Raw genomic sequence first — 14,409 nt, 5'->3', positions numbered from 1 at the left:
AAAAAGGCTTATTAAACATCTTTTATAATTATTTAACGCCAATTGTAAATTTTCGTACCCTTAGACACCCTAAAAAGGCCATTATTACAATTTAAACGCTTAAATTTTAATGATCAATGTCTCCTAACACAATATAGATTACAAATATAATTGTAATGAAACTAATTAATGAGGAAAACTTTCATTTCTACCCTTTGGAATTGGTAACCTCAAAACAACGAAAGCCAAATATGATAAATATTCATCTCTAATTGATACGATAAAGGCTCGACAAATGCCGGCAGTGCATGCACCAAAAATATCTTCAACTTAACTCCGCCCAGAATTCTGTACTCTAGTCAGCTTAGGCCCCTTTATGTTTCTTAATTATCTCGGGCTAATTCATTTAATTTCTTCAATGTAAACAAGTGGTATAATTTAAAAAAACACCATCTTTCACCCCCTGTAACTTTCCACTTTATTATCTCAAGTAATCCTTATTAATACGACCCCAAACTACTCTTAGGCACCCGCTGAGTATGATATATTTTGTCAACCAATAATCAAACCGGATATTTCTGGCGGGCGAATCAAAAAATTCTGTACTTTAGTCAGTCGATCAACTTCGAGTTTATTCCCGAAAATCGAGCAAATTAATCAAAATAATCGATTTAGAACGAGTAATTATCATTTAAAAAGGCTTACCCAACATCTTTTATAATTATTTAAAGTTTTAGCCCCCTTAGGCACCCTAAAAGACAATTTTTTCCAACTTTTAACGCTTTCATTTTAATTATCATGGTCTCCTAACGCAAAACGGATTCGAAAAATAATTTTAATTAAACTAATTATTGAGATAAACTTGCATTTCCATCCTTTGGCAACCTCAAAATAACGAAATACAGATATGATAAATATTCGACTTTTTAATCGGTTTAAAAAATGCAGTAAGCTAGTCTCAAAATACCGCAACAATCACGATAAGAATCTTCATTGAAACTAATCATCAAATTTCATCCTATTTATTGCCGGGAGTGCTAGCGAGAAATATATCTTCAATTTAATTTAGTCAGTTTAGGCCCCTTTACATATTTTAATTATCCGAGACTAATTCGTTTCATTATTTGAATATAAAGAAGTAGTAATAATTTTAAAAAAACACCTTCTTTCACCCCTGTAATTTACCACTTTTTTTCTCAAGTAATCCTAATTCAAACTCTCCCAAATCACCCTTAGACATCCGCCGAGTGTGAGATATTTTTTAAACCAATAATAAAATAGGATCTTTCCTGCGGGCGATTCGAAAAAATCTGTATTTTTCATGGCGAGGTGCGATTCTTTGGCCTATTCTAAGAAATTTAATTTTAATAAAATTTAAATAGCTAATCAGGATTAAAACGAATTATTAATTTTCTAGAATAATTATCAAACGTATCCAAACACTATAGTAATCCCGACTCTAATGGTCATTAAAGTAATTAATGAAATATACTTTCATTTCTGTTCTCACCATTGAGTCACTTGTGTTTATTAGGGGGAATACTTGAATGGGATTTACAGAAATAAAAAGTGAAAGCGTTCTATCGGATGAAAACCTAGATGGCGCGAAGCGTCCACGAATTTTACTATGGATGATATTTTCCGAAGCTCTCCCACCAGAGAGAATTCAACTGGGGAATAAAAACTTAAGTTGAAAGACGGTCTAAAAACCACATGATCAGAAATTACAGACCAGTTCCGGTAGTTCTTTCATGTGACCGGAGTTAACCTGAGAATTGACTCTAGGCTCGCTCGCTCGTTTGAGATCCAGCGTCATATGCAATGTTAAAAGCGAAAGTTTCCACTCCCTTCAATAATTGTCTCTGCTCTACCACTCGCCGAAGAGCGCTAAAATTATTCCGGTCAGAATCTGTTTGGCGTCTGGGACTTCCGCACGTTGCTTTCGTATAGGTTGTCTTACAGCTTTTGAAAAGCCTTTTTAGCGTGATTCAGCCAAACACGATTCTTAATAGGTGGTCCAAAACGCTTTAATTACAAGCGATAAAAGCGTTAGCTGTTTTCAACAGTATTTTCGGTTAATTTTCTAATCGAATCAGAAAATTCGTAGAAAAATTGAGCCAAGTACAAATTTTGTACGTTTTTCTTGGCAAAATTAAATAAGCAGAGCCAAAGTACCTCTAAACTGAGCCTTTCATTAAAGAGCCAGTTTTCACGGATTTAAATAAAAACATCAAATTGATGTACAAAAATCCTGCCGAGTACACATTTTGTACTTTTTATCGGCGAGAATAAGAGCTACAGAAGTTTTTCTAAATTTTAAAACTGAGCCTTATTAAAGAGCCAGTTAATTGCATCTAAGACCATTAAACACAGATGGACTGGAATGGAGATAGGGCGTGTAGTTCCTAGTGGCAAGAGTCTCTCTAGCGCCACGCCGTGACCAATACTGAAACTATATCCAATTAAAAAAACAGGCGCGTGAAATAGCAGACGACATTAGGCCCGTTAAAGCTTGAAAGTCTATGTTAGGTTAGAACGTAACCTAAGTTAGAGCAAAGAGAATATACCAAGAGGAGCAGAAACTTTCGAGATAGGGACCGACTCTGAATTTGGAGAAACTAGTTCCGGTTGTTCTCGTGACCCTGCCGTCTGCTTAAAAATCACCTTTTGTACGTCAACGGTCAACCCAGAGATAAACCCTTTGCCACCACCAAAATTAAGCTGTCGAAATAATTTAACCAATAAAAGACGTCGCCTGCTAAGCCAAAAACCAAAAACCGGATCTAGTTACTACAAAATCGTGGCCGGGATTTTCAAAAGCCTTGTGAAAGGCTAAACTTTCTGCTCCTCTTGGTACATTCTCTTTGGTTAGAGAAAGTATTTAGTTGAATGTAAGTTACTTTCAATTATATTTCTTATTCTAGGAGAGCGGTCGCTCTCTTAGATAAGACTTGATACTGCCTCTAATGCTAAAGGAGGGTTCTTTGATTGGCCGTAACTTTTTGCGTATTGTGTTTGCTGCTTTGAAATTTTGCCAGTGAACTAAAATTTTGGCCCAAATTTTGTGGTTAAAATTTCAAAAAGATCCATCAAATAGTTAATTCTATAAAGAATAAAGTTGCTAAGGGTGGTTTTAGAATCCATAAAATGAATCCGACATTTGGCGAAAGATACTATATTTTTCCCTAGTCATAACATGGGAATTTTATAAAAAAGAGCATTTTCTCAGAAGGCATATAAGGAAAACTATTCATTCGTTGCGTTTGGGAACCATTTTAAATGAAAGATAACACTTCATTCTACCGACTTTTCAAGTTTCATAAAGATCAATTAAGTTTAAGTATTGATTTTTATCATTATTAACACATACTTTGACTTACGTTGTTTTGGGTATTGGAATTACGGCGTTTTACCACTGATAGAGACACGCAATTTACTCCTAATTTTTTATGTTGGACTTACCAGGACTTACGGCGTATTTGTCGTGATTCACACCGTTAGGGGGACTTAAGCAAGAAAAACATGGCGTTAGATCACCCGCGTCTTTAAGCGCTTAAAACCAAAGTTTTTTAATTGGAATTAAAATGGAGGCTAAATAGGTCTGATTTTAATTATTTTCGTAACAAAAACCTCATTGAAATTTACTATAATTATTTTTAAACTTTAAAACAACCAGAATATTTTATTATTAGACAATTTCGCTAAGCCTCGGTCTAAATAGTGTTATAGTTAGGCAATAATGTATAGGCATTGGGCAACATCAACTTTGGTAATTTCAAAAGCCAGACTTTACGATTACTGTCGGTAGGTTCAAATAAATTATAAACAAATTAATTATTAATCTTACTTGTAGATCCATCAATTACTATAGTGTTATTTGTGACAGCTGGGACACATTGTAGAGGTAAATTTTACACCTTAATGTTGAAACCTCCGGCTCCGCTCCGCTGACTAAACGTTGGACATAACTTTTAAATGAAAATTATGACAAACAGAACTGTATAGATTCTTTCATTTAATAACATTCTTTCATTTAATAACATTTAACATTCGCCTTATTTAAATTCAAATTCTACATTAAAGGTAAACCCATTGCTGTTCATTGTATCTCAAACATGTTTTCTTAATTTCGGCATACCAACGTAGCTCTGGCAATTTGAGGCAGAGTTTTTTTAAAGTCGTTTATAACACGATGTTTAATTATATGATATTAATTTTGGTTTATGTTAAATATGTAAAACACTGTTCAGTGGTTCTGCTCGAAGTCAAAAGTTTCTGAAATTATTGGGAAAAGATGTTTCTTAGACGGAAGTGTACGTTACCAAAAATTGTTTCAAACTTACGCTACTGGATTTTCGATATACGAACAAAGCTCTGTTTGTTTGAGGTTGCATTTTTTTAAAGACGTTCATAACAGTATTTTGTTTAATTAAATGGTATTAATTTTGGTATATGTTAAATATGTAACAAGCCACTTTCCGGCGCAAACTCTCGAACCATTTTCGCTCTTTCCTCGACTAGTTCAATTTTTATTTTTTTTATTTTTTTATTTGGTTCTGATTATTCCCCCATATTAATGTTTAATCTACTCCCTTATGTTCCTATAATTTTTATACTGTTAGTCAACTTAATCTCATTCATTATACTACACTGTTTCTTAGCCCTATATTCATCTGTTTTTACATCTCACTTTGTATCTGATGTTCGTACATAAGCCACTCTGCTGGCTTCACGAACAGTGTTCAATAAATAAATAAATAAATAAATAAACTAAGTCGTGTAGAAGAAGTAATAAACATTTGACAGCTGACTTGGCGCAGAGGTAAACAAATACCGGGTTGCCAGGCTGTATCTTACACATCAACGTTGGCCATTCCTTATTATCAGTCTGGGAAATAGCACACTTCCTCTGGTCCAAAACCAGTTTATTAATTGCTTGGACTAGTTTTTTAATTCAAGAAGTGGGGCTTACTGGTCCACAGGACCAGTTTATTATTTGCAAATCTATAGGAGAACAAAGGCTGGGACCAGTCCGGAGACCAGTTAATTATTTCGGGGACTAGGGGGGTCACTGGTCCCAAGGACTAGTTTAAAAAATATCCTTATTTCCCAGACTGCATATTATATGCATCTATCCTTTGGTCGACGCATAGCCCACTAGATCACGCGCGTCACAACGCAAGCTGCTCGCGCTATAGAAGCCCGTTCAAATTTTGGCATCAAAAATTAAATTGTATTAAACTAATTATCCACTCTAAAAGCTTGAATCCTTTTCAGTATAATAGATTATATTGTAACACACCTCTTATTAAAAATTCAGGACATTTCGACCACTAGATCCGAAGATATATCCAGTCTTAGCACTAAACCCATCATTTTGACTTTGGAAAATAATTTTTATAAAAAAAACTATCCACTGTAGAAGCTTGAATCTTTCTTAGAATAATAAAAATCGTCGAACTACACGTCTCATTAAAATTTCAGGTCATTTGGATTAATTGGACAATTGATCTGGCCGAAAAGCCTACCTCCTCCCATAGAACTTAATGTTCATTTTCGGTTCCTTCGAACTTCCCGCCAAGAATCCAATTGAACGGGCTCCTATAGGTCGACGTCATTGATAACAGGGCCCTAGCCTAGCCGAATTTATAGCGTGAAAATCAATTTTTTGACGCACATCCTTTATCCATGTTCAAATAATGTTTCAAAGAACTGATGTAAATAGAGGCAGCTTTTAGAGTTTGAAATTCAATAAAATTCAAAGTAATGTTTTTTTAATTTCTTTTATTTTTAGTGTATTTTTAAAGTAGTTAAAAAGAAGGAGAAAAAAAAACATAAGAATGGACAAAAAAAATTTAAAAAAAAAATCCAGGAAACAATATTTTTGAACCTACGTAAAACATAATCTCAATATTATTATTCTTGAAATAAAACTGAAAAAGTAAAAAAATTAAACGTGACTTACATTAAATTTTTTTTAATTATTTTAATTATGATAAACAGAGGTTTTCTCCTCGGCGGAGGTTTCATCCATTTTTTCGACCTCTGTCACCTCTGGCTTTTTTTGGTCTACTTTTTAAACAATATAACTTAATTAACATGACCTTAGATTACTTTATTAAAGCCCAGTATATGAGATTTGTGAAAACTACTATTGGTTTTCACGCTATATGGTAGGCAACTCCTATATCAAACGACCGCTTATTCTGTATATACTCTGTTCCAGCGTCGGTTATCAACACGCGCAAAGCTAGCTTTCTATGTAACCTAGGTTTGTGCGTGCTGACAAGAGAAAAAGGAAAGGATATTGAGGATTTAAATTATGCGCGAGTTTTTTAGCTCGACGTCTCTTGACAGCACGTACAAAGCTAGGTTGCATAGACACCTAGGTTTGAGCGTGCTGACAACCGATGTTGTAACAGAGTATATACAGAATAAGCTGTCGTCCGAGATAGGGAGTTGCCTATCCTATAGCGTGAAAACAGATTTCCTCACGCGCATTCTTTATCCATGCTTAAACCAATAAAAATAACAATTGTAATTGAAGGGAAAGACGCGAAATAGTAAAAGTTCAGTGCCTAGAACGCAAGGAAATAATATACCAAAATGTCGAAAAATAGCAAAATACATTCAGGCAGTTTGAATTTGAAAATTTATGGCAACGTTTTCTATAAATAGTTTTAAATTATAACTTATAAGGATGTTTTTGTTCATTAAAAGACCCAGGTAAATTTATAAAATTATTTTCTTGTCCTACCTTCCTTATTTCGGCAATTTTTGGCAATATGCCCCGGTTTTCTGCAGATAAAGCATATTCTTTTTTCTTTTTTTCCACCGGTAATTCCGCCTCTACGCCCACCTCCTCCCCTTCCTCCACGTCCTCCTCCACGTCCTCCACCATAAAAACTAACAAGGCATTCCTTGTTAAAAGGGTTTACGTTTTCCATTTTCTAAGCCTAAATCAATAAACGATAAATTATTTATTTTAAACAACATCAAAATATCATTATTCTCCATATATTTTTAAACTTGACAACAAAATTAAGTGTTGAAAATTCTAATTTTACGCCAAAGCTTAAAAAAATAGCAAATTATTACATATTTAATTATTATATTTAAGAACTTACTTTCAGTTGAACAGTTGAAGAGACTTCAAGTTTGAAAATTAGGCTTAAATTGACCTTTAGCTATTGGCTATCGCCAATGAGATCCTATTGGCTATCGCGAAAAAGTGACGCGCCACCTAGTGGTAATTTTGGTAACTGTTCTAACGGAGTAAGTTTTCCTCAGGCTCCTGGGCGAGTGCCGAGGCTTAAGTTATCATAGGAGGATCATAACATGGCGCCTAGCAAAAAGTATTGTTGTGTCCCACAACGTAATTCTAGGTTAAAACTAAATATCCCAAGGTTAAGTATGGGCTAATTTTGCCTAAGTATGCATAGTTTCCCAAAAGAAATCAAGTGGTGAAAGAATGGCAACGCGTCCTAAAAATTGGAAAAGATATTTCAAATCACATGGTTGTATGCAGTTTTCATTTCAAGAAGACTGATTACTTTTTTCCAGGTAATTTGGTTTTTAAGTAATAAGAATTTAAGACCAGGATTTAATGTACTTGTTACTTCAGATTTGCCAACTGGGAAAAGGAAACTAAAGCTTGGAACTTACCCTTCACAATGTTTGCCTATATTGACCGATGACGAAATTATTTCCGAAGATACCAGAAAGAAAGTTAATGGAAGAAAGATAAGGGCTGATAATCAACAAATACAATTTAAAAATGATGCAGAACCTTCAACTTATAGGGAGTCGAGTTCAGAAAGAGAACTAGAAGGTGCCCCAGAATCCACTGTCAAACATGCAAATATTGAATTTGGTTTGAATGCCTCCCGAAACTGAGGTCTGTGAGCCCTTTCATCAAGAAAGAAGAGATGTTTCAGTGCAAGGAAACATCTACTTTTATGAATCGTTCAGTATTATGAATTCAGTTAAAACTGAGAAGGATTTAAGCCGTATGACTCGTATCTCCACTTTCAAATTATTTTACTCCGTTGTGGAATCTATGACAAGGTTAATAAATTTCAAAGCTCAAATCCCAATGGACGGACTTTCTCTTCTAGTTTTAATGAAAATTAAACTGAACTTGACGTACAGGGTTCTTTCTACTATGTTTAATATGTCTCATACCATTTGCCACAGATAATTTAAACAAACAGTGTTCATTGTGGCGGATGTTTTTAAATGCGCAATCAAATGGACCTCAAAAAAAGAAATTATTAATAGCATGCCCCCATTTTTTAAAGACTTTGAAAAAACAGTGGTGGTATTGGAATGTACCGAAATTCCAATAGAGAAACCTGAATGTAGAATCTTGTCTAATTCTTATAACAAAGGTAATCACACTGTTAAGGCTCGTTTACATGTGCGCGAGAAATGGAAAAAGTCGAAGCGTAAAGCTGAGAGATGAGGCGTATTGGGGTTTGCGTTCCCTAGGCATACCGTTTACAAACAAGCGAAAGCTTTTTAAGTCGCGCTTGTTGCTCATAGATGAAGCGGGTGTTCGGAATAAGCTCCGATCTGCCGCAGTAGAATCTTCAGCTCGTGTTTGCTTCTCGCAAAGAGTCATTTGATTTTCCAAGCCAATAATATCCAAGGACCGAATATCGTTTGATATTTTGGCGTTTGTTTATCTCGCGAAATAGGCCTAGGCACCACCATTGAGAATGTCTTTAAAAGAACAAGATAAAATTTTTTAAATACGTGTAATCACATTAATTTGCCTCATTCTTTCAAGCTCGACAATTAAATCAAAATTATTCTCAAGCTCAAGTAGAGAAAATATACGCATCTTGACAAATTATATCAAGTAACCTTCCAAAAGGCGAAAATAGCCTTCTTTGTTTCTATTTCTCCATATAGGATGTGCCCACCAACGACGTTCAGTTCTAATTTTCTGTTTTTTTTTTTGTTATAAATGTCGAATGTTTTTCAAAAGCAACGGTTTCTTTTTAAGCAGAAGTAAACTAACGACAGTCGACGCCATTTTAGTTGTTTACTTCCGACTGAAAGACAACTCTGCAATCTAGGCTCATGCTACTGCCCAGCTCGTATGTAAACGAAGGAGCAGGTGGAGCAGCGGGAAAAAACGCTTTTTTCAGACGCGATTTTTTTAGGCGCGAGAAAAAGATTCGACTTTCAACTTCTACTCTCCGCTTTAAGCTTAATCCTCGCTCACATGTAAACGAGCCTTTAAAGTTTTGGTCGGCGTTTCTCCTGCTGGTTTGATTACATTTTTGAGTAGTGCTTATGGAGTCTTCGAAGAGCATCTGACAGATTTATCACTTTGCACAGCAAAGTATTGGACAATTTAACACCATATGTTGACGCATGCATGGTAGATAAGGGGTTCAGAATAGAGACCGAATGTTTAGGAAAAGGAATCGAAATTTTTATCCCAACATTTTTGAAAAAATCTAAACAGTTTACGGAAACAAAATCACTCAAACTTGAAAATGGCAAAACCAAGAGTATACGTAGAGAGCAATACAAAGATTAAAACTTTTTTCAATCTTTAATGAAAAACTGGATTGGGAGATGATGTCTTTCATCAACCCTATGTTTTTAATCGCAGCTGGCATTGTAAACTTGTCATCACAAATATTTGATGAAGTTAGATTTTAATAAAATGGACATTTGGCTTTTAAAAAATTATTTTAATCATGAACAGTTTTACAATTTATCCCACTAATTTCAGTATTAAAAAAATAAAATAAAATTGTTTTAACTAATTTCAAAACAAAATCTTTGTCCTTTTTTACTACAGTGACTAGTATGACGGCGTTTTTTTTTCTAAAAGTGGCCAAGTGACATTGTTCAAAATTTAAAACTGCCATCCCTGGCTGAATCTGTCCGTAATATTTATGTTTTTTCTTCAAAACATAATTTTCTCCTTCCACTTTTTGTTTAACTCAGAGATTGAAAGGGTGGCTCCTTTCATGGGACACCTTATTTCCATAACAATGTAGTGCATGTATATATTGCATAGCACACTGACCAGGAGAATTTTTCCCATCTCTCGAGCATCTTCTTATGATCTTTTTCTTCTTTCCCTTGCTTAATTCTTTCAGAGCATAGACTCTTGGCAAGTTCTTTTGTCACAGAAATGTGGACTCCCCCCTTTATGTTATTGGAGAAGTCAGTAAAAAATTTTAGTTCATCATTGTTTTCAGTGTAGTGGTTAGACAGTTGTAAATTATTTTTTCCCTTTTTTGAGAGCTGCTTTGATCTGTTCTGGGGGAGAGTTCTCATCGCACCGAATTTTTCAAGGTACCCGGTGGTACCCGACCCCCCCATAAAATATTTTTTCAGGGTGTCCTGTGAATTTTCTTGGGTGTCACAGGCTCCCTGGTACCCCCTATTTAAAGTCTGCTTAGGAGAGCAATTTTGGTTTAGCATTACTGAAGCTATCTCTATGATTGTTAAGCCTTTGTAGTCTCTACTTTGTAATTTGTATGCCGTAAAATATGACGTCCTTACACTTGTAAACCTGTTCTCCTTTTATTAGACATCGTTTTCGGTCTTCTTAGTTGTAATCCGCGTATTATAAATTCCAAACTGTGTTACCATAAACTTGTCAACATTTAAAATTCTTATTTCTTCACAACATCGTACTCCGTTGTAGCGGCCATTTTGAAAACACTGCGGCTGGTGTGGCGACGCCCCTATATTCAGAGGCGATTCGTCAATCGGCGAATGTTGATGGCCAATCAGTTCAGTTCAGGTATCATTTTCCCCGGATCCAAGTCAAAAAAACCAAATACCGCAGAAAAATTTGCTTGAGAGAAGATTGGCCCTGAATGAGGCTGAAACATGTGGCCGCGTGGTTCACCCAACTTTTAAGCCTATTTTTGTGCCGTATGTTTCGTCAAGGGGTTTGCGTTGTTAAAAGGCATTCTCACAGTAAGTTTAAATAATCTTTTGTTTAAACTTTAGAAACGTATTTAGGCTTTCGTTATCTTTTTTTGGTACATTAATTGTACTAATTAAATTGACTTTAACTCAAGTGTTGTTCTTCCATTTGAGTATTTCATTCGAGTGTTTATCATTGCACTCAAGTGTATTCTATTTATCAAGTTTTTTACATTGTATTACGATATCAATACGTAATTTTTTTATGTTTTGTAGTACATCATCTAAATCTGAGTGTACTTTGGATCCACAGTTCTGGGTGTGAAGCGTGTACCCATTTAGTTTGAATCTTTTGCAGGTACAAAGTGTTCTTTGTGAACCACTCTATTTGATATCTTTGTGATTCCAAAGTGTTCTTTGTGAACCACTCTATTGGATATCTTTGTGATTCCAAAGTGTTCTTTGTGAACCACTCTATTGGTTATCTTTGTGATTCCAAAGTGCTCTTTGTGAACCACTCTATTGGTTATCTTTGTGATTCTAAAGTGTTCTTTGTGAACCACTCTAGTGGTTATCTTTGTGATTCCAAAGTGTTCTGTGTGAATCACTCTATTGGATATCTTTGTGATTCCAAAGTGTTCTGTGTGAATCACTCCATTGGATATATTTGTGATTCCAAAGTGTTCTGTGTGAAACACTTTATTGGATATACTTGTGATTCCAAAGTGTTCTGTGTGAACCGTTATATTGGATATCTTTGTGATTCCAAAGTGTTCTGTGTGAACCGTTATATTGGATATCTTTACGATACCAAAGTCTTCTGTGTGAACAAATTAATTGGATCATTACGATACCAAAGTCTTTTGTGTGAACTATTTTATTAGTTTCAATATTTAAAATGGTTTCTCGAGAAATAGCTAAGAGACAAAAAAACCAACAAGGTTGGTTAAAACAGAATAAAGCTTCTAAAAAAGCAAGCTAAACAACTTGTGGATAAGAATTACTACTTGAAAAACAAGGAGTATTATCAGAAAAGAAATTCAAAAACCAATCCGACCCGCAAATCTCCAATTGAGAGAGCTAAGAGAAATAAGAGAACTATGCCACCAAGTGGCGCCACAAATGTTCTGACAAAAAACAAAAAAACCAGTAAGAAACCTTTTCTGGTGGGCAAAATGGGTTTGGCGAAAAAGAAACTCAATAAAGGAATTTTTAAGACAAGAAACAAGAAAGTCATAGCTGAAAGTTTCAAACGATTTTTAGTGACAAGGCTCACTGAAAGATTGTCTGCGACAAAATATTTGGACAGCTTGACTAGAGAGGGGAATTCAAAGTTACTCTCTCGAAACCTAAAATGCCAATTGTTAGCGGGTAGAATTTTGCATTTGAAAAGGCATTTATATTCGGCATACAATTACCATTTACAAGGACTATTAGTGAATTTAAAGAATTGCCGAGAAAGTCCAAGAAATTGGGTCTGTTAATCAAGACAATTTAACGGATGTTGTGGGTGGTAAAAGGCTTCACAGTAGTCTCAAAGAGGCCTATTTCCATGAAACCACCTATTACCCAATTGGAAATAATGGAAAAATATTGAAAAATGACCACGAATTACGCTATGCCAAAGTTATCCAATTGGATGCTGATGGTCATGTACTTAAAGTGCTGAGAGACCGCGTTATCAATGGCAATAAAGAATTGTTCGTTGACGATATGGGCAATTTCGTTGATATTAAAAATAACAACAAACCTGATGATGTTGAGAGAGTCTTTCAAGTAAATAATTCGGGAGTGGTTACGAATCTTTTCAACATTGTTGAAACTGAGGAGAAGAATCCGAAAAGAAATTTCGTGATCAATGAAAGTGGTCTTATTGAAACTAAACCCAAAACCGTTTATTGGGAGTGCAGTGATATTTGTAATGTTCGAGTTCGAGCCATTGCGAAAGTGCTAACTTTCATAAACACGGTTGCAAATGCGAATGAAAAATCAGTGACTAAAATTTTTGAGTCGGGTTTGGACCTTTGCGATTTTAGAAATAAATTTTGCTCTAAATCCAACGTGTCTATAACACCAGATGGTGCTGAGATCGTGGTGAGAATAGTTCCTTTCCTGGGACACACGGCTTATTGCGCTGATAGTGAAGATTGCCAAAGCTATTTACGTTCTTTTGCTGAACTGGCTCCTCATTATTCGGGAATTAGAACTATTTTGAATAATATTGATCACGTGAAGGGCTGAAGGCGTTGCTTAACGCGTTAACAAAGAGTTCGAATGAAATTGAAAGTGGTGATTACGATTCTCTCACCAAAATCATGGGGGAATTGAGAAAAATCCTTGCCTCACGAGGAAAAAATTTAAATAACGAGCAAAACAACGCGTCCACAGGGAGCGAAAACGCTCCAAGACCGAGTCTCGATGAAGGTGAAATCTTGAGCCTTTACGAAAGTCAATTCGTTCGAGCGGCGGTAAATAATAAAGAATTTCATGACACTCCCTGTGAATGCTGCTTAAGATTGTACAAAAAATCGGATTTGAGATCAATAGAAAAAATGGTAGACAGTGCTGTTTTCGATAACGAGGCCTATCTGATTTTAAGAGCTGGCTGGATAATAAACAATTCAGAAACAAGAGAGGCAGACAAGCTTCTATGTCGTTACTGCTCTACGGATTTACGAAAGGGAAAAGTTCCCATCAGATGCTTCCTGAACAACTTGTTGGTTGACAATCCTCCGACAGATGTCACTGATTTAAACATGTTTGAGAAAGTTTTAATTCAGCTTGTGAAGCCCTTCCACACTGTGGTGCGGTTAGGTACTAAAACCAATTCCAACATGCAGTTTGGTACGGTTAAAGCGTTAAAGGGAAGAGTAATTTATCTTCCAATACCCGTGGACAGTAATTTGAAGATGATTCCCAAGACATTGCCCAAAAATCACGAACTGCATATCTTGATTAATGGCGTTCCCACAGCGGACAAAAAGGTTTGGCAACAGGTTGTTTGCCTCGAAAAAGTGTTGAAAGCGTTCACTGTGCTGAAAAATATTAACCCTTTGTATAAAGACATTGATATTTCGGCAATGAACGAGGAATATATTTGTGGAACGCAAGAAATTGATGGGAATGAAAATTCATTCACTCCCCATGAAATACTGAGCGTAACAGATCCACTTGCGTTGATTAACGATGGATCTGATGCGGTGACACGCACTTCCAACAGAAGGGCCAGCGGATAGTCCTCACGACGTCCAACGTGACCAAAACGCTTCTAACATGCAGGAGCAGGATGAAAATCAGTCTAGCCTTCACCAGGCAACGTCTACAAAATTTTAACACAGCCCGAGGCTTTGTTGCGAAAACTTTCTGAGGGAGAAGCCAATGATCTGTACGATCACTACTCTATTCATCAGGTGAACGTCCAACCACCGAAACATTTATTGACCGCTTACCAAATGAAGCGCGTCGAAGCCGAGCCAGTTAGCACTTGGGACAAAAACTTGGAATACTTGAGCTTCGTTCATTTGT

Source organism: Phalangium opilio, unplaced genomic scaffold (genome assembly GCF_054372755.1).
Source record: "Phalangium opilio isolate 3A_F unplaced genomic scaffold, DU_Popi_V2 ptg000060l_1, whole genome shotgun sequence".
Taxonomy (NCBI): domain Eukaryota; kingdom Metazoa; phylum Arthropoda; class Arachnida; order Opiliones; family Phalangiidae; genus Phalangium; species Phalangium opilio.
Note: the sequence above shows the minus strand (reverse complement) of the source record.